Raw genomic sequence first — 23,531 nt, 5'->3', positions numbered from 1 at the left:
CTTGTGCAAGAGTGCATGTGGGGCGACTTCTGATTTGGAAACTCACCTGCATCTCCCCGTGGCGCTCTCCTCTGGGGGTCTGTGTTCGCTGCTCGTCTCCCTCCTGCCGCCGCCATTCCAAAGCGGCCGCCGTTAGGAGGGGGACTTCATTCCCCAGCATCCTGTGCGGCGGAAGAGGAAGCCGCCTCCAACAATCTCGCGCCTGGAGGCGCATAAAAGACCTGCTGGCGACTGGCCGAGTGGGCGACTTCTGATTTGGAAACTCACCTGCATCTCCCCGTGGCGCTCTCCTCTGGGGGTCTGTGTTCGCTGCTCGTCTCCCTCCTGCCGCCGCCATTCCAAAGCGGCCGCCGTTAGGAGGGGGACTTCATTCCCCAGCATCCTGTGCGGCGGAAGAGGAAGCCGCCTCCAACAATCTCGCGCCTGGAGGCGCATAAAAGACCTGCTGGCGACTGGCCGAGTGGGCGACTTCTGATTTGGAAACTCACCTGCATCTCCCCGTGGCGCTCTCCTCTGGGGGTCTGTGTTCGCTGCTCGTCTCCCTCCTGCCGCCGCCATTCCAAAGCGGCCGCCGTTAGGAGGGGGACTTCATTCCCCAGCATCCTGTGCGGCGGAAGAGGAAGCCGCCTCCAACAATCTCGCGCCTGGAGGCGCATAAAAGACCTGCTGGCGACTGGCCGAGTGGGCGACTTCTGATTTGGAAACTCACCTGCATCTCCCCGTGGCGCTCTCCTCTGGGGGTCTGTGTTCGCTGCTCGTCTCCCTCCTGCCGCCGCCATTCCAAAGCGGCCGCCGTTAGGAGGGGGACTTCATTCCCCAGCATCCTGTGCGGCGGAAGAGGAAGCCGCCTCCAACAATCTCGCGCCTGGAGGCGCATAAAAGACCTGCTGGCGACTGGCCGAGTGGGCGACTTCTGATTTGGAAACTCACCTGCATCTCCCCGTGGCGCTCTCCTCTGGGGGTCTGTGTTCGCTGCTCGTCTCCCTCCTGCCGCCGCCATTCCAAAGCGGCCGCCGTTAGGAGGGGGACTTCATTCCCCAGCATCCTGTGCGGCGGAAGAGGAAGCCGCCTCCAACAATCTCGCGCCTGGAGGCGCATAAAAGACCTGCTGGCGACTGGCCGAGTGGGCGACTTCTGATTTGGAAACTCACCTGCATCTCCCCGTGGCGCTCTCCTCTGGGGGTCTGTGTTCGCTGCTCGTCTCCCTCCTGCCGCCGCCATTCCAAAGCGGCCGCCGTTAGGAGGGGGACTTCATTCCCCAGCATCCTGTGCGGCGGAAGAGGAAGCCGCCTCCAACAATCTCGCGCCTGGAGGCGCATAAAAGATCTGCTAGGCGACCGCCTCGCGGGAACCGCGCGCGGGCCGCGCCCGGGCGAAGCCCGGGCCAAGGGCGGGCCCGTTTAAGCCCGTTAAAGACCGGGTAAGACTGGACTGGGCCACCCCATTGACATCTACATCCTGATGTGGTATTGTAGTTATTCTACCTAGTCATTTACAGCCCGAAATTCCTCTGGTAAATTGCCAACTGCTCAACTTAAACTGTGTGTGGGCCCCACATATTAGTACATGTCTGAAAGGATGACGAGGGGTTCTAGGAGCAAAAATGCTCAGGGGGTAGCACGTACATCTGGCCCGATTGACCAATTTATAACTAGGGCAAATGAAGCCATTAATCAAGGTATATCACTCTTGGAGCGAAGAGTTTCACAAGATCTAGCACTAGCTAGACGCTCCTCGTTAGGCCCTATGGCTTTAGCTAAGACACCTATAAGCTCAAACACCATTAGGCCTCTCATTGAAGTCCAGGTCGAAACTCACGGTGTACCTAATACGGTTGATCTGTCAGCTTCCTTAGCCCTCTCAGATATGCACTCAAGTAAAGATCTTGAGAGGACACCTAACCTGTTTTTAAGCCCAAGGCAGGAGGGGCCCAGTCCAAATCACCCAAGGGGGGCAAGGGAGGGTGCCATCCCCAAACGGAAGAAGCCTAGGGTTCCGAAAAAATGTAACTCAAAAACCCCGAATAAAACTTTAACTACCCGGTTGTCAAGGAATAACAAAAGTAATCCTGTCCAGAGTGCCCCAGATAAAACAGCCATAGATACAGCAGTCCCTCCTATATTTCCACCGACCCCTAGCGACCCAAGTAGTTTGGCCAAGGGTTGCAAAGTTTGTGAGGCTGAAAACCAACTTTTAAGTGTACTAGGTGAACTCTTCAGAGAATATGTGCAACCTATTGCACTTTCTCTTTCTAATATCGAAAAGCACCTACTCTCCATGAATCTATCTTTGAATGCACTTAAGAGCAATGGATTGGCCAACCACCAGGAGTTGGCTACTCCCTCGACCGTGAGGATGGAGCAAGTAGTGGCGAGTGCTCCCCCGGTTGATTCAAATCAGCCACCAAAATCTTTGCCAGCAAAATCTTTGTTAGTTGCTTCTAGGACAGCTGGTGAACCCACCAAACCCCCTACCTCTGGTATAATCTTAAAAAACACGCGACCTAAATGCCTGGGGTCAGTACACCAAAACACAGTAGTAATAACACCGGGGCCAGTTCACCAAAACAATTTACCCAAATCCATGGGGTCAGTAGATCAAAATGACAAATTCAGAGGTGAGTTTGGTCATCCTATACACTTACCTCCAGAAAGTGACCCGTATGTCGTGATCATGACTGGTGTTCCTGAGTTAAGGCCTCACAAAGAAGAACCAACGTGGTCCTTAAAAAACAAGGTACAGCATTGGCTCAATGCTAATAGACCACTCCCTCACTCTTGTAGTAGCAGGATCCTTATGGTGCGTAGGGTTCCCTGGATAGGCAGTGAGAAGAAAAAGATTCAGGGAGATTGCATTATTGTCAATTTTGATAATTCTCGAACGGCTGATTATATCTGCCGTCGTAATACATGGCCCAAAATTGACGGAATAAAGGTGAGGAGACTCTCTTCCTTTTATCCTCCTATAAATTGTTGTGACGACACTCCCGATAGGGGAATGTCTGAAGCAAGATCTTGGAATAACAGAAGGGAGAGGGAGGCTTGGCTAGGCTATGAGGGTAGAGATACAGCTCTTTCTGAAGGCTGGAGTGGCATACCACTTGCTAACAGATTCAGCTGCTTGGAAGAAGTAGATTGACCATTATTGGGTTCTGGATCTGTCCCTGAGGATAACGAATGCACTAGCCCCAACCCAGTCCAATTCGTAGACTGCTTTCTACCCATAAACTGTTTATCCCCTATCCAGCCTACATCCTCCCTTGACCCTATTCCTCAAAAAGATCTGCAGACCCCCTCCCACTGCCTACGCTCTACCCTCGCACTAGGGTCTGGGAAGGCACCATTTGTGCCCTGCATCGAGCCTGTGAGCCATGATGCTTTTCTGCCGCAACCTGAATGCCCCAGTATCCCAAATAAAAACACTCGCATTAAACAGGGCGATACTATTAAGATCCTAAGCTGGAATGTAGCAGGCATCCACAGGAAACTCCAACTGCCTGAGTGGAATACCCTAGTAGAGGCACATACGATTTGCCTATTCCAAGAGACTTGGAGCATGGAACCCGTGTATCGGGTAGGTTATATTACCCACTACGTTCCTGCAGTACCTCCAAGAAATGGGTCAGGTCGTCCCTCGGGAGGCCTACTCACCTGGGTAAGCATTGCCTTAAATCTTCGGATTGAGTCAAAGCTAATTAATTCTCCAGATATTTTAAAAATCTCTTTGAGAGGCCCCCAAAGAGGACCCATCCTTGACTTATATAATGTATACGCCAGGGGTACCAAATATGGCTCTCCATCCCCGACAGTATCTATCCTCGAAATGGCACTGAATGAAAATTCAGCTGGATCCCAAGTTTTGGTTGCGGGTGATTTCAACTGCACCTATGAGCCCCTTATACAGGACGACATCTATGACCCAAGTGAGGATGATGATAGATGGGGTATCCCGACTTTAACCATCCCTCCGATTAAAAAATGGTCCAAAACTGCTATTCAGCTCAATGCCCTAACACTGGAATTCGGGCTAAGAGCAGCTAATGGTCGCACGCGTTCCGATCCTTTGGGTGCGGCCACGTTTAATAGAGTCAACCACACCTCTAGGATCGATTACATCATGCTAGATTCCATTCTCTGGAGCTTTGTTCAGGACATGGTAGTCCTGCCTACAGTTGAAAGCGATCATAATTCGCTTTCATTGTCCCTCAGGAACCCATGGCCTTACGAAAAGACCGCAAAATCCCTTAACCCAGCCCACAAAATCTCTGTATCTTCGTGTGGGGAAACGCCTAAAATGGAACATGGTTGCGAAGGATGAAGCTAAATTAAATATAATCAATACTGTACTCACAGATGCACAGTTGGAATTGGAACTGGATAGGTCAGACAAGGGTGAGCTAAATCCCGGTCGTGTTACCCCTATTTTTGAGGAGACCATTAAGTCTATTGGGAATGTATTCCTAAAAATGAATCAAGTGGGCAAAAATGCGGCAATGGGGCTCCCAAAGGGAAAGCATGATTGGTACACACCTGCTTGTAGGCACGCCAAATCGCTTTTGATTAAGGCCGTCAAAAGCAAAACACAAGGAGATATTCAGGGAGCTAGGCTAAATTATAAGAAAACCCTGGCTAGTGCTAAAAAGGAGTGGGAAATCGAATATTGGCGCTCTCTAAAAGAGGCAAGCTTGGGGAAAGACGCAAGGCGTTTTTGGGACATGATTAGAGCCAAAAATAGACCCGATACTGACTTTATTACATGTAATATCACTAGCCAAGTTTGGGTCAACCACTTCTCTAAATTATATGCAAGTCAACCAGGTGCTACCTCTAATGCTCTCTACATGGACATTTCTATTGAAAACCATATAAGGGAGGTGGCACCAGCAACTCCGGATTTGCTAACAAGGAGTGATGCTCTAGCAACTGGAACACTATGTATAGCTCTGCCAGTTAACAACAGGGTGGCTGACTCCATCTTCTCGATCAAAGAAGTGGAGTATGCAATTACTACCATCAGGCCCCAAAAAGCAGCTGGCCCAGACGGCTTACCCGGGGACCTGTTGCGAGCAGACATCCCGAAATGGGGTAAATTTATTAACTGCCTGCTTAATGCCATTAGTGGGGGAGCGCCAATCCCGGCATCCTGGAAAGGGGCGGAGGTCGTCCCCATCTTTAAAAAGGGGGCCAGGGACGACCCATCTAATTACAGACCCATAAGCCTGTTAGATATAACACAAAAGGTGGTCGGGAAGGTGTTGTTGGTCAGATTATTACAATGGATCGACGAAAACGGCATCCTCTCCGACTACCAGGCTGGCTTCAGAGCAGGCACCGGCACAATCGAGCAAGCGTTTAGATTGTTGCTTGTGTATTGGAAGGTGGTGGTCTTGGGCAAGGGCAGTCTTTACCTTGCCTTTATTGACTTGAAGACTGCCTTTGACCTAGTACCTAGGGAGGCTCTTTGGAAAGTCCTTGCTGCCATGGGGGTGCCCAACTACTTGCTCCTGTTATTGGTAAGGCTGCATGTAAACACTTTTGCCCAGGTTAGGTGGGGGAGGAATGGTGAGAAAACTAACAGAATTCCGGTAGAGAGAGGGGTACGCCAGGGATGTGTTCTAGCTCCCACACTTTTCTCGTTATATATCACACGGTGTGGTTGAGCATTTACTGAAAGTCCCCTCAGATGAACCATCCCTGGCGGGGGAACGCATCCCGACCCTCCTCTTCGCGGATGATACACTTTTGCTCTCCAAAACCCCAATGGGCCTCCAAAAACTCTTAAATAATTTCCAGCTCTTCTGTACAGAGCGGGGCCTGGTAATTAATAGAGATAAAACAAAGTATCTTGTGTTAAATCCCCCTAAAAAATCTATACGCCCCCCAAAATTGAATGATGAACCTTTGGGGAGGGTGGATGTGTTTGATTATTTAGGGATTCGTTTATCCCATAATATGCAGTGGGGCCCCCATTTATGCAAGATGCTGTTATCTCATAAAAGAGTTACAGGGGCTCTTGTGAAGGAGCAGCGCTCCTGTGCTATAAGACCGATAGCCCCCGTTATTGATATTTATGCAGCAAGAGGAGTTAGCTCTGCCCTTTATGGTGCCGAGCTCTGGGGCTTTTGTGATACTGGCGACTTATCAAGAGCAGAGAGGAAGTTCTTTAGGGTCATTATGTCACTTCCCCAAGGCACCCCCACGATTCCATTAATGCTCGATCTTGGTTGTCGCCCCATTGGTGATCTGGCGAAATTTCGCCCTTTATTGCTATGGGCTCGTTTGTGGCGGGTCCCGGAACTAGCCAAATATGCCAAAGGTCTCTCGGAAATCATGTCACTCCCAGGATGGCATAGGATAAAATGGTTGCGTGACATGAAGGCCCTTTTGTATAATCTGGGGCTAAATGCATCATGGGAAAATAGATCTTCCCCTCCGAAAGCCACGCTCAAGCTCTTATATTGGAACTGGATTGCGACCCAACGGATCTCGAACACATCATTGGGGAGACTTACTGAGGACTTCCTGAATTTTAAGGATCACCCAATCCGGGAACTATATCTCGACATTATCGAGAGCCCTTTTGACAGAGCTTTGTATTTTAAGTTTAGGACCGGGACCCTCCTACTCTATAGCTTTACATCACGATGGAATTCCTTGCCTCAGACCTCCGATCTTTGTCCTTTTTGCACATCCAGACGTGAGTCTGTGGCTCACTTTTTATTTGAATGCCATGAGTACGCCCTCCCAAGGAAAAGATGGCTTAAGCAACTGTGCCGCTCCTTGGGAACTAGACACTATATTGTGGCACTCCGTATTTTAATGTCAGACGCTCGCCCATTATACGTTTGTGCCCTTGCAAAATTCTTATCTTGGGCATGGCGCATCAGAAGCAAAAGGCTTAAGGAAATTGTTTAATTCACTCTTAAATAACTATTTATGATCTGTTTTGCACTTTATTGTAAAAATAGGTTTCTTCTTTTTTAATGAAATTAACTTATTCCATTTTTAACTGTTATGCTTTTATGATATGTTTTTATCGAAATAAAGCCTTTGACTGACTGACTGATACCATGGTAGGTAGCCTACAGACAATCCATATATGCCTCAACTCAGATGATGCTAATCTTCAGGATGCACAAGGCAGCTATGCTCCATGCCCTGGCCTTGTTCAATCCCTGGCCATCAGCGCTGGTGTCATGAGGCAGAGGCATGAACAAATGCCCTGCCAAAGTGGCACCAGCGAGGTGGGGAAACATCTTGTTGAATTGTTGACATTCTAAGGACAATGCTGCGGAAGCAGGATACCTACCTCACCACAATGGCTGCCTACTACCGTGATGTAGTAGCTGTCCTAACAAACCAGCAAAACATCCTAAATGCACTGATGCCTCACCTGTTGTTACCGGGAAATGCTGCTGCAGCCATGGCTTCAACATCCTCTGTCCCTGTTGTCGGTGCAACTCGTCCAACCCAGTTACCTAAAAGAGCCCCCACAGAGCAGCCAACAGGCACATCTGAGGAAGAGGATTTGTGAGAGCCCCAATTACAATGTAAGACTGCCCACTAACATTTCTCTGTGTCACATGTGATGTGACACAATTGAAATATGACCACAAATGCGCCTGTGCGAATTCAGGAGAAACTGTCCTCCTCTTGCGTTGTCCACATGTAACACTCCACCATTGCTGTCCCGTTTTTTAAAAAGAAAATCACATTGTTCCACTGTCATTTACATTCTCAGTTGTACCCTACTTGATCAAATGGGTCATCACATGTCTCTCCCCTTGAAACATGACTGTACATCAAAAGTCTTGCTGTCAGATTGATGTATGATTGTTTTGAGTACCCCCACTTTCCCTTTGCTTTCTGTGAAACGTGTAAATAAATATTAACACCTATGCTAGTGTATGGTATGACTCTACATGTGTCTTGAAAGGACTACAATGTGCATGCGGCAACACCATCTACAACAACAAATATCTTACCATGTTCAATTAGCAACATAGCCACAGTGCGAGTAAGCAGTCATACCCAAACCCATGATGCATGTTAAGTAGTTCAATTGAACACCAGGTTTCATTCCTGCTAGGCAACATGTTTACTTTGCAGATATTGTGATGACCAGTGGCATTAATTGAGCATTTGTTGTACAAACACATGTTTAACCATGCACCAAAAAAAGGTTAAGCAACACATAACGAGCCAATGTGAAGTGTGTATGTGCTTGCCATCTGTGTATGAACCAACACCTGATGATACGAATGTATAAGCCACCAACATTGATCTACCTAAATCTTTTGGAACCATATGCCCATGCAAGGTGCCAATGATATGATCAGTTAGGACTACTCCCACCCTTGTGTCACAAGTAAGCCTGTGCGGAGTTCGCAGAGTTCCACTACGCAGAAGTCAGCAAACCCGCCACGCTATGCGGAGCTTCACAAGCAGCGGAGTGAGTTAGAAAAAATACCGTTCACTGTAATTTCCAGCGCCGTGTGTTTGTCCACGCTGTGAAATTATTGCGAACAGCACTATGCACAGCACAAGCGGGCGCAAGCTGGCACTGCTTCCTTTCTGCCGCTCGAGTAGATTTTCTACTCAATCAGCAGCTTTCTCAATGAGAACGGATGATTTCTCAATGCGAGCAGTCGCGAGCATACGCGGCCACTCGTATTGAGAAATCCGACCACCCACGTTGAGAAATCTCGCCAGGAGGTTGATTTCCCTCGCTCCCGCTCTCCAACTTGACGTAGACGAGCACGAATGAGGAAAAATCTCACCGGGAGATGGATTTTCCTCGCTCGCCATCTTGATGTTGACAAGTAAGGAAAAAAACTCCTTGAGCGCCCCGTAATGCGGAGTGCGGAAAACTCCGCAAACTCCACTAGCAGAGCAGAGTTCACTGCCCAGACTTAGTCACAAGTGTTGAAGTCATGTGTCAATTTTCAGACAAGTGACGATGGTCGATAAAAAATATGCTATACACACTCACACATGCACACAATCAAAATGACATTGCATGGGCACAATCATCCAAAAGCATATATGTGAACTATTATGCTGCCCAACAATGAACAAGAGTATATATGGCACAACTATTCTTTTTATTAACAATACAAGTATAAAGATGAACTTACTGAGAAATGTATAAAACATACTTACTCTAAACAAAATAACCTGCACATAAAATATCTATAAAAAAATAACCAATCCTAATAACTAATAAACTATATAAATAACCCTAACTTATTCTATGCTACACAAGTATCATGTCAATGCAAAATGGACATACATATACTTAAACTATACACAAACTAACTAAACATTTAAGTCTACATAATGATGACATACAAACACAATCTGAAGTTGAGGCTGAGTCCACACAAGAACAATTGGAATCACTCAATTTGACTAAAATCAGTGCAGGCAAAAGTCCATTTAGGACAAAATCCACTTTCCTGCCTATGATGCCTAAAGATGCCCGGGATATCTTCCATTGACAGAGTAACAGAAGATCTTAAACATCTCAATTGTAAAGTAAAACGCAATAGAGGAAAAATCAAATACCGGGATTTGCAATATAACCAGCTAATGTGCAAGTTGAAAAAGAACAATGAATTGATAATAAACAAGTCTGACAAAGGCGGCAGCGTTGTAATCTGTCCGAAAAAGGATTATATACAGGAAGCACACCACCAACTTGATAATGCAGATTGCTATGAAAAAAACTGCAATAAAAGAATACAATAAAGCAAAGAGGGTCTTAAAAAGGACCTCTTGCAATGGAAAAGAAAAGGCCTTATTTCCAAGGATGAATTCAACTTTATGCACAATGAAAGGCCAGTGCTACCAATTATGTATTTTATCCCTAAAATACACACAGAACGTGTACCTTTCCAGGCCGACTAATAATTTCAGCTATTAGAGGTATCAGTGAGAACATTGCACGATATATTGATTATTTCCTTCAAGATCATGTGAAAAATCTACCTACTTACATCAAGGATACTGGATACTTTTCACCTAAACTCAAAAACATCACATGGACAGAGGGGATGCTGCTTATAACCCTGGACATAGAGTCCCTATATACAAGTATTGATCATGAAGTGGGACTAGCAGCAGTCAAACACTTTCTTGATACAAGACCTCTAATGAATTACAATCATAATGTCATGCTAATTGAATTAATCAGATGGTGTTTGTTTAATAATTTCTTTTTGTTTGGCAGGGAACTTTACAGACAAAAATGCAGAGTGGCGATGGGAGCCTGCTTCTCCCCCAGCTATGCCTGTTTGCATGTAGGCTGGTGGGAGGAGCAGGTTCTCAGAGTTACCCATGGCACACAATATAATGCCCATGTAATGTATTGGCTTAGATTCATTGATGATATTTTTTATAATTTGGAGAGGGAGTGAGCTAAGTGCTGCAAACTTTAACCCCTTCCCCGCTCATGACGGAACCGCTCCGTCATGAGCCACGGTTGCCGTGTGCTCATGACGGAACGGTTCCGTCATGCCACGCCCGTTGGCGGCCGCTCCGCCCACGCGGCGCTGTTTCCCCGCCTGTGCGGGGGGACAACGCAACTGGGCGGGGTCATGACGGAACCGTTCCGTCATGAGCACAGCTCAACCGTGGCTCATGACGGAGCGGCTCCGTCATGAGCACAGCGCCACCGCGCTGCCCCCCGCACCCCCCAGCGCCGCGGCGGAATTCCCGCCGCGAAGGGGTTAAAAGGGATATCAATAAGAACAATGTGAATCTTAAGTTTACATCAAATGTGAGTAGTCAGACAGTAGAATTCCTAGATGTGAAAGTATATATTTTGGAAATGAAAATTGAGATAACGTTGCATAGGAAAAACACGGCAGGCAATTACACATTGCATGCACAGAGTGCTCATCCCAAACATCTAAAAGCCAGTATACCCTTTTGGGAATTCTTAAAATTAAAAAGAATCTGCTGTATGGAAAGAGAACTTGCTAAAAGCATGGAGGAAGCCACAATAAGGTTCAAAGCGAGGGGATATACTAATAGAGTCCTGACAAAAGCGGCCAACAAAGCCAAAAATAGAACCAGGGAATCCCTGCTATTTCAGTACAGTGAAGGAAGTACTAAAAAAGCCACAACCACAGTATCAGAATTTTGAGAAGATAACAACACGGCTAGACTCATAACTAAAATTAGTGTTCAACAAAGACAGATAAAAGCCATTATCAAAAAAAACTGGCCCATTTTATTGACTGATGCTGTTTGGCCCCAAGACTACCTGCAGCACCGTCCATCACATTTAGAAGGGTGCCTTCTATGAGAACGCATCCAGCCCTGAATTAAGTCCGATTACCTCATGGCTTAAACCACAAAATGTTTTTTTAAAGTGCTCATCCTGTTGAGCCTGTAAATTTGGTGTCAACACCACACATTATGAGACAGCTTTTGACACCGATAAAGTAGCCATTAGAGGTAACTTCAATTGTAGAACGGACTTTGCTGTATATGTTTTCACATGCACTTGTGGCTTAAAATATGTGGGCAGCACTAAGCTGCAAGTGCACGTGAGAATCCTACAGCACCTGAGGGCTATTGTTAATAGTGATGTGACATATCCTGTGGCCAGACATTTCAAAGCTGTACATAACAACAAACTTGAATGTCTGAGATATTTCGTGTCTGATTTAGTCCCTACCCTAAGAAGAGGTGGTAATAGAGAGAAACAACTGCGCCAGCTCGAAACTCGTTTGATTTTAGAGCTGGACAGAAAGACTCCCAACGGGTTGAACAACAATGAAAATTTGCATAATTATTTATAATAGTAATTCAACTCACTATACATTTATCTAGCATCTAAGAAATGTATCTGTTGTTCTCTAATATTTATACAATTTACTCCATATTTATCCCGCCGGGTATTTTAGCTTAATTTATAAAACACAAAAACATTTTTATAAAATAAAACACCTTTATTTTTTAATAAAAATTATAAAATAAATATTAAAAATTCACCGTAGCGTGATACATAGATTTGCACTAATTTTGCACATAAGCACTTTTATAATTAATTTGCACTTTAAGATTTAGCAAGCACATTAGCACTTTATTTTATGTTTACAAATTATTTTGCTGCTATAAGCCTAAGCGTTTAACCAGCCTTTTTCAAGTTCAAGTGATATTTCTTAAAAAAAAATATAGGTAGTTTGTTTTATCATTATGTGAGATAAGCATATCAAAGTATGATGATCAACGCATTCATGCGGATATAATTTAAGCAGTCAAATGCTGGTACTAAGGAGATTGAATATTGTCTGCATACAAAGTTTCAGTATGAATTATTATGGTTAAAAAATTATATTTTAACTTAATTCATGATATGAACTTTTTAATATGTATTTATTTATTATATTTATATATACATTACAAACATGTGCCTGGAATATAATAGCAAATTGATTTATTTATTGAATTCAATATTAAAGTTGTACAGCCCCCATTTGGGATCACGCACACTGAGATCATTGACAGCAACAGTTAAACAGTCTGTTTACTATGTTTATCAAACAACGCCACGGGTAGGCGGTGGTATTTATGAAACACGGAAATGCATTGTAATCATGTGATCAAGGTAATGGCTGTTACTGAAACGTGTAATGACTACTGAAGCATGAAATAAATGAATTGCGTACCTAAAAGTGGAGTTCGTGCTTTTCTATCGTGATCGCACAGAGGAAAGAAGTAAAGGAGGAGCGCTGGTTGGTGTTCTTGATATATATATATTGCTCACATAGTCCGTTCGGGAATTTCCCAAAAGAAGACAGCGGCACACCAAAGTACAGAACACAAATTTATTGTGCCCACAACCTAAGCGTTTCGGCTAAGCCTTTTTCAAGTGAGTGACCTGTGCCCAACTGCCCATAAAAATACAGGTCAGTGTCAGTAGACATGAAAGACATACTAGAGCCTAAACATAATACATCTCGGCTGTAACTGAATTAACATTTCATAATTCATGGATGATCGGGTAAACATTGCATATATCATTTTACATCACAGTAATTGATTTATAAATTTCATTTTAATAAATTAACCAATTTTTTGCAAATCCTTGCATATTGTACAATGCAGACTTCCCCACAGAAAACACATTTGTATCCCCAAATTTTTATATCATGCAATTATGATCAACGTAATTATGGCATTATCATACTTCATAGGTAAATGCGCGCAAAGCTCCAATTATATTTATGTATACAAGTATGATACATCTAAAACTGACCCTAAGTCTAATAATAACTAAATATAACAATATAACTACTTACATACCTTTTAAAACTATGACTATCTAAACCTACCTATGCAAACCTACACTATACTTGCATTATAACTATCACTAAACCTAAAATAGAACGTAATAAAACTGTTTGTAACAACTATCAACTAAAGTTGAGCCAGGATGCTGTCAACTGACTGCTGCAGCGTGTCTATATTTTTCAGCATTGTGGCCATCTGCAGCTCCAGTCCAGCCCACTTCAGTTTAAAAAATTCAACATCTTGGGTGGCCACCCCCTGACCACCCGATTGTCCTGCACTGGACTGCGTAACTTGTCCTGGCCCTGGTGTTCCTGCTGATGAAGAGCCTGCCTGCTGAACCTGCCCACCATCATTGCCCATTCCCTTGGAGGCCTTGGTGTCCTGTTTGTTAGCTCGGACTTTTAACAGGGACTTAAGAAATCCAGATCTTTGCTGCCTTCTCCATGTCATATCTCCTGGACAATGCGGTAGATGTGGCTGTTTCTTGTTTTTCAGATCCTAAATGCCCGTTCCTCCTCAGCAGTCATGTTGTCTGTTGGAGAAGAATGACACATGTGTCAGACCTTGTGTTCATACCTGACACTCTCTGCTGTCCAATGCATGAGAACATTGTAGATACTGACTGCTAACCTAGTGCCAAACATCTGATAACTGTGGAAGAAATACACTACAAAAGTACACATCCAGGTTCTCCGTAACATCCTGTGGCATCACATGGACAGCCTTGAAATTGGATTGTGAGCAGATGAAATGGAAGTGACTGTCAAAGGTCACACTGAGCAATGAGAAACTCTATACCAGAATTTAGTGTTTGCAATAGTGTGCAGAAACATGTACATACTATGCCCATCTAAGAACCATCAAGGTACTCAATGGGGAAGGACAAGCAGCATGCAATAATGTACCAGCAAGGAGAAGCAACCTATGTGTTAAGGATGTAGTCACAGATGTCCATTCCTGGTTCACAATATCCTTATACATTGTGTAGATCGTTCACAATTCAATACATCCTATTTGTTCACCTGTTGGGGCAATTGCGTCCTATCCATACACTCACCATCTGTGCCAATTGGTTTGTGGACAACACAATAGGCCTCAGGCTGATGCCTTATTCAATCACTTGCTCTACACAATCACGTTACCCACAGGCAGGACTCGGAAGGCTGTGCGAGCAACCCTGATGTAGGGTGACGTCAGCAATACACATGTTGCATATGTGCCCAAAAATGCACACCAATGAGATTATGACATGGCACAGTGGTGTCAGGTATTCACAGATAACTGTGGTGTACTAGTCGTACTAGGCTTATTTGTTGCTATCAGGAAAGAATGATTGGTACAATGGCACATCAGCTCAACACATGAGATTTCCAGGATGTACCAGACCATAATTTTCACCATGTGAACTTGCTTACTTGTGCTAGGAGGACTTTTTTACCAAACCTGTCCTGGATGCTCACATACAGTGTAATGACAGCTGATGGTAAGCGATGAACATTCAGATAAACAAACATTCTGATGTTAGAGCAAATGCTCTAAATCTAACTACATGTTTTGGGTTGACATACTAACTAAGCAGCCGTTGCCTTGATAAACAGTCCACGCACAGGAAGGAAGATGCACGGAAATCAGCTCAGCACACAGCTACAAGTGACTCTCTAGATGCTTTTGGCAAAGAAAAGTAGGTTTGGGGTTGGTACTCCAACAGTTTTTAGCCCGGGCCAGAGCTACATACATAAATTGTCCTCACATACTGATCATGTTAAGCCCCAGCCATGTAAATCAAAAAGTAGTCTGACATGAGCTCTGATACATGGTGAATCTTTCTTGAGGCCATATGAGCCTTTTAAATGTAAGCTTGTTCATGTTACGGTGGAACAAGATTTTGCCATGTGGCAATGCTGCCGAGCATGCATGATGTTGTAAGGGTGTCTTCATTGTAGTCAACCTTTTGTTAGTGTGGATATGTACACCCACCAGCTCATCCAAATTGTGTGATGTGTTTTTCATCTTGCTGTGTGTGCTGCACAATGCAGCACATGTGATAAGAGCATTATGCAAGTTGAAATGAGTGTAGCTTCTAGTAAAGCCTTTTGAAGTTCAGGATTACTCCGGGTACATTTTGGTAACTGAGCCACACCTTGAAAATATGGGGCTGCATAAATCCTGCAATATGTATTGAAGTAGAATTTCCACAGCAACAAATATTGCACAGAACAACTATGCTAAATGGGGCATGAATAGAGGCATAACCTACAAGGTGGCATGTTGTTATGTAGGTAGATTTTTTAGTCAACTTGTGAATCATGTGAAGGAGTAAATGCCAGCAGAATTATTAACATAGTGATGTTATGGGGGTATGGACTCATTGTGAATTTGAACATCATTGTAGATTAATGGCATGTACTGTGAATTGATACATTTTACACAGATGGATACTCTGATGTGACACCTAGCAAGATAGCATGTCAGGGCACATGCATGGTACTATTTACAGGCACATACTGCTGTCCGTTGTGGCACATGTGATTGTTAACATACCATACAGATTATCATTAGTATCCTTCAGAATCAAACACATTGAGACTTGATACTCACTGGTACCATTTGGGAATAAGTCAACTTCCCCTCCTGTGTATGGCTGGGGTCCACCTAAGAGACATAAACAGAGGTACATTGACCTGTGAATGCTGGACTTGTATACCGTGAATGCACTGAGCACAGTACGTAGACATTACACAAGCATGGAATTGACATACAATGGCTTTTGTTAGGCAACCCATGTTGTGACGCAAGAGTCATGGAAATTGACATGGCAATATGCAATCATGCCAATACATAGTGGCAATATCAGCCCAGTGGGCACTGCGTTCAGTGCAGGTAGTAGATGTAGCACGGCTACCTACATGGGTGACAGTTGTACATATGCCTGGGCTGTGTGGAGGGTGCTTTTATCAGTTGCACTTGTGGCATAAGGTGGCAACAATGGTTGATCACATACTTACATCTGGTCACATGTAAGAGACACATCACACTGTTCACAGGTTTATTGTTGTCTGACACAACGAGCTTCACAACACACAAAGGGCCTGTTTTATGAGGGCTTTAGCAGTACCAAAAGCACACTTTTTTATGATGTTCTGTGGGGCAGGAGAATGCTCAATGACAAGGCAGCCCTGAGGAACCTTTTTATTGGTTTAATACTGCATTGTAAATATTTATCCCTTTAACACAGTTCTATATATTCATGGGGCGTGCAACGGGTGTTGCTGGCGGTGTTCACAGCGTCATCCATGGCAGTTCGACACTGCCCCAGATTTACGTGCAATCGTTTATCTGACGCAATGCAAAAAAAGGACACCTCCCCATGGGATGCGTAAGGGAGGCACAACAATGAGAAATATCTTTATTTCACATTGTTTTACATTGTTTGTTATCTGTGTGCTGCATTCTGCAGCACACATAGTAATGGCAATAACCCTCATATGATTCATTTTCTATAAGGTTACGCTTCATGCACCAAGGCAAATATCCATGCAACATGGTGTAAGTATAACTGTGCTGGTGCTTGGAAGACAATTGTAGCCAGCTCAGGGGTGAGCAATTGCATCTGTCATATTGATGTAAATGTGACGTCTTACTGTGCTCTAAAAGTAATGCTGCGCATCTCATACATATGTCTTGTAGCACCGCACTGTGCCAGTTTCACGTACATATTGGTAATGTTTCTCTGCATCACTCATATAACTTCACTCTGTCACAATCCTTATGCATGCTTCAAGCTGGTATAAGGAGTAATGTAGGGATTCACAAACGTAAATTACGGGAGTTTCAAGTGTTGCGCTAGACACTCCATCAATGCTTGAACATTGGGCAAAAAAATTAGTCAGGGTTACAGATGTGCCTGTTGAGTCACTTTGCCATGGAGCTCTATGAAATAAATTCAGTTCCACCAAGGTGTCTAAAACATTGCACTGTTGAAAGATTTGCATTTCCGATTTTCACTCGAAAAACACAATTTTTCACACATGCGGTCCATGGTGACTCACCAACTGTACATGTCACTGGTCCACACAATGCATATGTATGTGTGAGTATACCTATGGGTGTGTAGGTAGGCATTCACTTACCAAGAGGGCCACCGACTTCCAATCCCAGATGGTCCAGCAGATCCACCTCTCTGCTGATGACATCCTGCCAGTGGTGCTTCAACTGGTGGACTGTTCTGTCCATGTCGTATATCCTGGCCATCTGCTGCTGGACCCTTTCCCACCTTTGCCAGTGTTTCTGTGGTGGGTAACCCTAGTTCACACTGCCTCCAGTGGCAATCATTCTCAGCAAAAACAATTACATCAGCCAAAGTAGGCCCCCAAACTCGATGGAGGACAGGTATTTGGACCTGCTTGACATCACTGTGAATGTAAATTTCTGAACAAAAAAAATTACAACAGAAACTTTTAACTCAACCTTAACCCTATGCTACAACTATTGACCCCAAATAAGCACACACACCCCACAAGACGACAATTTGTACAAGACAATTTATTAGACAGGACAATAAACAGACAAATTAGACAATAAATTAACAAAATAAAGACCAAAAACTGGATAATGTGACTCCATACTCTCAGCTCCACACAATAGACTCCACCAACAAGTACAGTCCTATGAATAGTAAGTGAAAGAGACAGTAACTGTGCACTTCTTGATTTGCAGCATGGGTGACTCATTGCATCATTTCCTGTATAGATTAAACACAATTTTACGCTTAGCATCATATTTTGGTTCTTTGCGTCTTTATTCTTGACACAACATCCATTAAAAGATCACTTTATCTGCAGGCGTGATGTTTGTCAATGATGTGTTGTTTTACCATTTGGTGCATTGCGCTTAGTGTAAAATCAGTTATTTGTGCAGGGGATGCGAGAATGTAATATTTGAGCCGTCATTTTTCTGAGCGACGCAACAGGTTTTTTAGGCAATGAATCCCTCAAACAAGTATATCATTGAAATAGGTGATGCGTGACTTTTTGTAAGTGATGCATCACGTAATGCTCAAATTATGTTAACTTACAACAAAATGCACGAGATTTACAGTGAGGTATTTTATGTTGAAATGAATTTATAGAGCGCACGTACACCGGGGAGGTTTCATGGCGCTATTTTGGTTGAGATCCAGGTCATAAAAAGAGTTTAAAAAGCCTGTCGGAAGAGCCAAGTTTTTAGAAGACTTCTGAAACCGAAAAGATTGGTACAGGAGCGAATATCGAGGGGAAGAGAATTCCAAAATATGGGGGCCAAGGTAGTCATTTTTGGGACAGACATTCACGTACATGCTAGGGATACGTCACCACTATTTCTTATGCATCAATATTGTTGAGATGGTGTGCTTACTAATGAAACTTTGCATGGAAGATGTGTAAAGCACTGATGTGACACATCCCATTATAGCGTACTATGCACTGTTGGTTACGCTTTGACATTGCCTATTGGCGTACTATTTCACTACATGTATTATTATCAAATATACACCACATTTTTCATACGTTTGGGCCGGGATCATCTTGAGAAAGATGCAGCTGCAGCAAAAGGCAAATTGAACAATATTACATGTAAGGCGTAGGCCCCATGGTTGGCACATACGTTGCCAGCCCTGCGAATCAACGCATTACTGTGAGGGACACAGTGGCTGCTTAGAAGCAGCACCATCATTGCACAGTGCAAACAGCAACACAACAGCACTTCATCGAGGGAATGTGAATGCCCATGCAGGTAGGTGCAGTGAGTGGCTGCACCCACATGAAAAGGGAGGGGGGTTGCAAGCCAGTTACCCACCTCCACAGGGCTGCCATTATAGTGCGCTATGACAGTGCCACATATTTTGTTTTGCATACTGTCGGAGGGACGGTCGGAAACAGAAGCAAGGAGGCCATATGGAATCTATACTGTGGTATTCATTGAGAGTGAGAGTCACAGAGATGTCGTGCGGGGGATAAACAAAGTAAAAGTTCTGGTATTTCAGCACAGATAAAGGGGTAAAACGCAAAGTCAGCAGGCTTCGGTAGTAAAGTCAGGATGGAGGGGTTACAAAAAAAATGGTTTTGTTGAGGCAGCACAGGCACTGGAGTGCAACACACTCTGGACGGGTTCCAACAGGGGTCTGTGATCCGGGGCGTCAAAAGGAATCTTCGTCGCTTTGGAGGACGTCCGGTCGGGTCCCAAAGTTCCAGCTCCCCAATAAAAGAAAGGAAGAAGCAGCGGTCAGTACTCAGATCCTGTTTGACCGTTATAACTTCCACCACACCACGTGAGGGACTGGCCAAAGGAGTGAGGAAGATGGGGGAAAAAGTATAGGGAAAAACCACAAGAAGAAGGGAAGTTTAGCCGAGTGTTAGCTCTCAGTAGGGTGACTGGTAATACCCGCTGTACCCAAAACACTCTACTTTGGTGTGGGGGCTGGGTATAGAACATGCACTTGGTGAGGTAAGGGGAATTAAAAGAACCGCAAACAAGAATCTCCATCTATCCCGCTCCCGCCTGCCTCTGCCCAGGTCACGTACCGCTTTCAGCCACAACTCTCCTGAGTTGCGGCGGCTCAGGCGCCTCCTACGGGATCCACCAGTCCTCTGTCGAGTCCTCAGGAACCTCTGGCCAGTCTCCGTTGTCTTCGGGTTGGCTGTCAGGAACGGCCTCCGTACTCGTTTCTGCGTCCTTCTCCGGTTCTCCGGTGCTTGCTCTGCTGTCCCGCCCTCTCCGTCTCCTAGCAGCTGACGACGCTGTCACGCCTCCCTCCGCCCTTTTCTGCCGAGCCTCACTTTCTCCTTGCGTCCCTGATTGATTGTCCTGTTGTTCCGACCCGCCTACCCAAGGATTGGCTGTTTCCGGGTCCTTTCTTCCGGGCTGCGAGACGAGGGAAAAGTCCTTTGTTATTGTTGGTGTTTCTTCGTCTTTGTCCTGGCTAGAACGGAAAGGTACCCATAAGGGTTTTACTGAGGAGATTTCGTGGGCAGTGGTAGCAACCCCAGGGGTTTCCTCACACATATTGTCATTGTTTTACCCGAATACTTATTTGCTTCTGCACCCATGTCTGTGCAAAGGTATATACCCATTTTCATGGTGCCATGCACATGTTCCAATGTGTGTGCCACATCTGGAGATGTTGCTTGAGTTATGAGTGCACCTGGCATGTTGGTATCGAGGTGTGCGCACACTAGTGGCTGCAGCATCTTCTTTTTTATGATATTTTTCGGGGCAGCTAGGAGTGTGGAGACACTTGTTGCCCACCCAGAGGATTTGGATGATATGACACATGTTTTTTTTTATTTTCCAAGCATTTGTCTATTGATACTGTTGATATCTCATGACCTGTGAACAAAAGAAACACACCTGCAACTCTTTTGTGAGTATTTATGATTTTATTGTGTACCCTAGTGCTATTTTGGACATGTGGAAAATCTAAAGTACATTGGAAAAAGTGATTGACAAGGTGTGTGCAGTGTCTGATCCCAGCAGCGGTCTTGAGGATGTCTCCGCCATCTCCTTCAGCTTCATCCTCATCATCGTCCATTGTCTCAAGGGGCTGTTGCTCTTCATCCCAGTGCACATTAGTTTTAACACATATATTGTGGAGTATTGCACAAACCATGATCATCTTACAGATCATTTCGGGTGAATACAGCAGACTGCCACCAGATATATCCAAACAACGTAACCTGCCCTTGAGCAGGCCAAAGCTTCTCTTGATCACTTTTCGTGTACAGCAATGGGCATGGTTGTAGGCCTTTTGAGGATCTGTCTGGGGTGTCCAAATAGGATAATCAGTCATGTTTGTAGGTCATATCCTTGATCAGTTGTAAGTGAAAAATAAAAAAACTGTATTAACTGTTGTTCATGCTTAACAATACAGGACATGTGGTGTATGCCATGTATGCTGATAATTTCAGTAATATTACTGATTTTGTGATTAGGTGGAGTGTTTAACATACAGTTGCACATTGCTTGTGACACGTGTCACCTAACTTGATGTGTGTCATGTCAAAGGAATGACAGGGGATGGTGCAGTGCTGGGTTTGAGTTGCTGAATTCAATGTATAATGGCTTGGATTCTGTAATGGAAACCTGGGTCCCTATTATGTATGGTGCACAATTTCTTTGTTTGCGCATGGCACACCTTGGAGTCGGTGCACTAGGCGCAAACATGGAAAGTAAGACCTATTGCATAGATTGTGCTGAACCCATGGCTGCCACTTACTCATGCTGCCATGAAGCCAGCACATTCAATTGATATGCATGGCAGCTTTCAATCAGCTGCTCTGTGTTTCACTGTACATACGGAAATCAACATGCACTTTGAGAGGGTATTTCATGTTCCCTTGAAGGCGGGTGCAGTGATTGGCTGCACCCACATGCAAGGTGATGTCTGTGGTAGCCATGGGACACCCTTTCAAGCCTCCTGATGGCTGAACTTTGTGGGCACACTAACAATGCCCCATCTCTAAGGTACTGCACATAATGAGAGCTTCTTGGCCTCTGCTCCTGGGCCTATGATACAGTGAAAGCATACAGCCAATGGTATTTGTTCATTTGCATGGGTTCACACCATCATGCAAGAGTGGAGATGCCCCCTTCAGACAGCACTTTTGCCTTAAGAGCACCAGAGCTATCAGCATTTTGCAAGGTAAGTTGCATGCATCAGTAGACATCTATGTGATTGCAAAGTGCCTTGGGGGCACACATAGAGGGCAAATAGGCCTTTGGCACACTCAGGGCACTTTCTGTTAGGCTGCCAATGGTGTATGTACCTTTCTGCTGTATGGTCAGTGCCCTAAAGCGGATGTGTGTGTTATCCTTTGCACAATGACTTATTGTACCAGTATTATATGAGGCCCTGAGAATTGCCTGATGCCTAACTATGGTTACGTGGATTCTTAAAATGTTGCTTACCTACAAGTAGACCATTGCCATATTGCCCATTTTTGAAGCGGTCATTGATTATGCTGTTGTGGAAAATATATGCATCATGCACACTACCAGGATATTTGGCCAGTACATTGGTGAAGAGTCCCCAATGTTCCACAATGGTCTGTACATTTATCGAGTGGGTATGCTTCCTGTTACAGTATAGATGGTCAGTTGCTGCAGGAGGGACCAGTTGTACATGTGTGCAATCCATTGCGTCAAGGACAAGTGAAAAGCCTGTGATGCCATAAAATCTTTGTTTTATCCCCATCTGCAGATGTTGTGTGTTGGGGAAATGGAGGTACTGTGATGTGAGGTGAATAATGGCATCCAGGACTGATGGAAGGAAGGCTGAAAAGAGACCTGGGAGACACCTGCCACTAGTGCTGCTGTAGTCTGGAATGATCCTGATGCCAGCATTTGTAAGACTGCCAGGAGCTTGGACTGTGGTGGGATGTTGCAGACCCTGTCAGTTGTTGGCTGTAGCCATGGTAAGATCTGATGCAGTAAGGTCACAATGGACGCACTCCTGAGCCAATAATATATGATGACATCTTCATCCCTGAGCCCAATGATGGTGGTCCTCTGCTGATAGATGCGCTTCCTCCTCCTGCGCTGCCTTTGTGGTGGTGGAGGTGGGGGCAGTTGTGATATTTGGTCTGGTGGGGTTCGTCGTCTTCTCTGTCCAACTCCCAGCTGCAAGATTAGAAAGTCCATGTTGTCTGATTTGATTGAAGACTGTTCTGTGAGGCTTCTCTTTTATTTCTATTTCACATGCATCATTTCCTACGCATAGGTTTGTGAGGCGCATGGATTTTAATGCACTTTTCAAGATGCGTTACGCAGCCTGGAGCTGCATCTTCATGGGGAATGGTTGTAAATATCCCTGCATCAGTATTGTGATGGATTTTATGTAGGAATGCCTACCTTGCATATAATAAAACATACGTGTCGCAGCAGGTTCTCATGCAGATCTATTCCAACACAGTGCTGTCTTCTGCGACGCATCTCCTTTTTTTCACAATGGAAATATGGCATGAAAAAATTAAACATTGTGTGTCACAAAAAGTGGCAACCGGTGGCACAAGGGGCTTGTAAATAAGCCCCTTACTATTTTTCATGCAATGTATGCTGTGAGGTGTTGCATGACAGGACAGGGCCATATCTGCTACCATATGGTGCTGCTATTTTCATTTGCCATGCTGACACACTTTCTTGCTGCCTAGCTCTGTGCCAAATGGTGCCAAAGTGTCTGCGTAAGTCTAGCCT

General features: G+C 44.7%; 2 long non-coding RNA genes across 2 annotated transcripts; one reads left to right on the top strand and one right to left on the bottom strand.

Moving 5' to 3' along the window:
• Positions 1 to 12,824: 12,824 nt before the first annotated feature.
• Positions 12,825 to 20,042, bottom strand: LOC146802232 (uncharacterized). The gene is made up of 4 exons (XR_014967721.1): positions 19,865 to 20,042; positions 17,435 to 17,732; positions 15,903 to 15,956; positions 12,825 to 13,836 (listed from the first exon to the last, which is right to left on the bottom strand). It is a non-coding gene; the product is annotated as an uncharacterized LOC146802232 (long non-coding RNA).
• A 132-nt stretch (positions 20,043 to 20,174) lies between these two features.
• LOC146802231 (uncharacterized) lies at positions 20,175 to 23,218 on the top strand. Its single transcript, XR_014967720.1, has 2 exons — positions 20,175 to 20,275; positions 22,540 to 23,218. It is a non-coding gene; the product is annotated as an uncharacterized LOC146802231 (long non-coding RNA).
• The last annotated feature ends 313 nt before the right edge of the window (positions 23,219 to 23,531 follow it).

This window comes from Triturus cristatus, chromosome 8 (genome assembly GCF_964204655.1).
Source record: "Triturus cristatus chromosome 8, aTriCri1.1, whole genome shotgun sequence".
Taxonomy (NCBI): Eukaryota; Metazoa; Chordata; class Amphibia; order Caudata; family Salamandridae; genus Triturus; species Triturus cristatus.
This window is presented reverse-complemented; position numbering and strand designations above follow the sequence as displayed.